The sequence below is a fragment of the Bison bison genome, unplaced genomic scaffold (genome assembly GCF_000754665.1).
Source record: "Bison bison bison isolate TAMUID 2011002044 unplaced genomic scaffold, Bison_UMD1.0 scf7180017864280, whole genome shotgun sequence".
Lineage (NCBI taxonomy): Eukaryota > Metazoa > Chordata > Mammalia > Artiodactyla > Bovidae > Bison > Bison bison.
In genome coordinates, this window is record NW_011494852.1 from 4,380,045 (window position 1) to 4,383,523 (window position 3,479).

Sequence of the window (3,479 nt, forward strand, 5' to 3'; positions counted from 1 at the left end):
AGCCTAAGGCAGGAAGTTGGGGGTTGGTCAGGGAAAACTTACTGGAGGAGAAAAATAGCTGATTTAAGCAGTCTGCTGCTGTTGCTGCTAAGTCGCTTCAGTCGTGTCTGGCTCTGTGCGACCCCATGGACTGCAGCCCACCAGGCTCCTCCATCCATGGGATTTTCCAGGCACGAGTACTGGAGTCAGGTGCCATTGCCTTCTCCGTTAAGAAGTCAGGTAGGAAGAAAAAAAAATCAGGTAGGCAAAGAATGTTCCAGTCAGAAGAAATCAAAGGCCTGGAGGTAGATCTCACAGCACTGTTTCATGAATTAAAATATCAGCGTAGCTGGAGAGGGGACCATGAGTCAGTTCACAAAGCTCAAGATGAAGTGCCCATGTTAGCCGAGGTAAGGAGCCTAGACTATGTCCTGAGGGCACAGGGGAGCCAGGGAGTTTAAGCAGGGAAGGGATTTGGGCTTGAGGAAGATCTCATCGAAGGGGGTAATGCAGGCACATAAACAGGCAGCTCCACAAAAAATTACAGCGTTGATGAACACAGAGCATAAGAACCCACCAACCCAGTTAGGCCTCGACACTGCACACCGCACGCACATGAGAAGCTTTGGAGGCCAGACTGAGGGGAGAGGCAATAACAGTTCTCTTTTTTTTTTAAGGTTGAGCCACAGTCTTTCATCGGAGAAGGCAATGGCACCCAACTCCAGTACTCTTGCCTGGAAAATCCCAGGGACGGAGGAGCCTGGTGGGCTGCAGTCCATGGGGTCACATAGAGTCGGACACGACTGAAGCAACTTAGCAGCAGCAGCAGCACAGTCTTTCATGGCTTCCTCTTCCAGTCCCCAGAAGCCCACTTTATTTACACAAAAAATTCACTCATTCCACAAATATTTATAGAGTAATCATACTATGTACCAGAAATTAAGTCGTAGAGATACAGTGGTGAGTAAGAGACAAAAATTGCTCCTTTATGATGCTTCTATTATATTGAGGGAAACAAAAAGAGAGAGAGAGATAAACAATAAAAGGAAGTATATAGTATGTTAGAAGATAAGTGCTTTGGAGAAATAAAGTAGGGAATAAACTGACAAGATAGCAATTTTAAATATTTGGACTGAGAAGAACTCACTGATAAGGTGACATTTTAACAAAGACCTGCAGGACATGGAGGGAGCCAGCTGACGGAAAAGCATTCCAGGCCAAGGGGACAGCAAGATCCTTGGGGGAAGCCAGCTTGCAGGTTTAAGGAACTGCTAGGAGGCGAGAGTGGCTGGAGCAGCAGCAGTTAAAAGGAGATAAGGGTCTGGTCCCATCACTTCATAGAAAGTAGAAGGAGAAAAGTGGAAGCAGTGACTGATTTTATTTTCTTAGGCTTCAAAATCACTGCAGATAGTAACTTCAGCCATGAAATTAAAAGACATTTTCTCCTTGGAAGGAACCTATGACAAACCTAGACATCATATTAGAAAGCAGAGACTTGGCAGACAAAGTTTCGTATAGTCAAATATATGTTTTTTCTAGTAGTCATGTATGGATGTGAGCATGTATGTGTTAGTTGCTCAGTCGTGTCTGACTCTTTGTGACCCTGTGAACTGTAGCCCACCAGGCTCCTCTGTCCATGGGATTGTTCAGGCAAGAATACTGGAGTGGATTGCCATTCCCTTCTCCAGGGGATCTTCCTGACCCAGGGATCAAATCCAGGTCTCCCACAGTGGAGGGAGATTCTTTACCATCTGAGTCACCAGATGGATGTGAGAGTTGAACTATAAAGAAGGCTGAGTGCCAAAGAATTGATGGTTTCAAATTGTGGTGCTGGAGGAGACTCTTGAAGAGTACCTTGGACAGAAAGAAGATCAAACTAGTCAATCTTAAAGGAAATCAACTCTGAATATTCATTGGAAGGACTGATGCTGAAGCTGAAACTCCAATACTTTGGCCACCTGATGCAAAGAGCCGACTCACTGAAAAAGACTCTGATGCTGGGAAAGACTGAAGGCAAAAGGAGAAGAAGAGGGAGTGGCAAAAGATGAGATGGTTAGATAGAATCAAAGACTCAGTGTACATGAATCTGAGCATACTCCCAGAGATAGTGAAGGACAGAGGAGCCTGGCATGCTGCAGTCCATGGGGCTGCAAAGAGTCAGACACGACTTAGAGACCGAACAATAACAACAATAAAGGGAGCCAAACTGTGTAGGTCATTTGTAAGGACTTTGGGTTTCAACTAAAAGAGTCAGACCAAGCACGTGGGGAGGTTTCCAGGCCAACGAAGAGAAGTGATCTAACTGAGGACTTCACAGGGTCCCTCTGGCTGAGTGACCTGATTTCGGAGGGCAGCACGGAAGCTTAGGGCTCAGGGAGTGGGCCACTGCAATAATCCAGGCTGGAGGTGCCTGTGACTTGAATCAGAAGATTCTGGATATATTTCTAAGGCAGAGGCAACAGCATTTCTTGATTGATCAGCTATGGGGTGTGAGAGAAAGGAGACAAGGACATGTCTGTGACCAGAAGTTGTCATTTCAGAGATGGGTCAATTTCTGCCAGACCCTCCACGGACCCAAGCTTTAACTCTTAACTCTTAACCTCCTCTCTGTGAGGCAGGAATTTGGTTTATGAGCTCTCAGTCACTCAAATCTTTGTTAATTTGTACCTTCTAAGGTTTGGGGAAAGGTGGTAATGAACAGGGAGGTGCAGTCTGGGCACCCTCATAGCGTGACAAATGACCCTGGGAGAAAAAAATGATTTGTTTTCAATCCCCTAACAATTCAGTTCAGGTCAGTCACTCAGTCATGTCCAACTCTTTGCAACCCCATGGACTGTAGCACATCAGGCCTCTCTATCCATCACCAACTACCAGAGTTTACTCCAACTCATGTCCATGGAGTTGGTGATGCCATCCAACCATCTCATCCTCTGTCGACCCCTTCTCCTCCTGTCTTCAATCTTTTCCAGCATCAGGGTCTTTTCAAATGAGTCAGTTCTTTGAATCAGATAGCCAAAGTATTGGAGTTTCAGCTTCAATATCAGTCCCTCCAATGAATATTCAGGACTGATTTCCTTTAGGATACTGGTTGGATCTCCTTGTAGTCCAAGGGACTCTCAAGAGTCTTCTCCAACACCACAGTTCAAAAGCATCCATTCTTCAGCGCTTAGCTTTCTTCACAGTCCAACTCTCACATCCATACAAGACTACTGGAAAAACCATAGCCTTGACTAGACAGACCTTTGTTGGCAATGTCTCTGCTTTTAAAATGCTGTCTAGGTTGGTCATAACTTTCCTTCCAAGGAGTAAGCGTCTTTTAATTTCATGGCTGCAGCCACCATCTGCAGTGATTTTGGAGCCCCCAAAATAAAGTCTGTCACTGTTTCCACTGTTTCCTCATCTATTTGCCATGAAGTGATGGGACCAGATGCCATAATCTTCGTTTTCTGAATGTTGAGCTTTTAAGCCAAACTTTTTTCACTCTCCTCTTTTCACTTTCA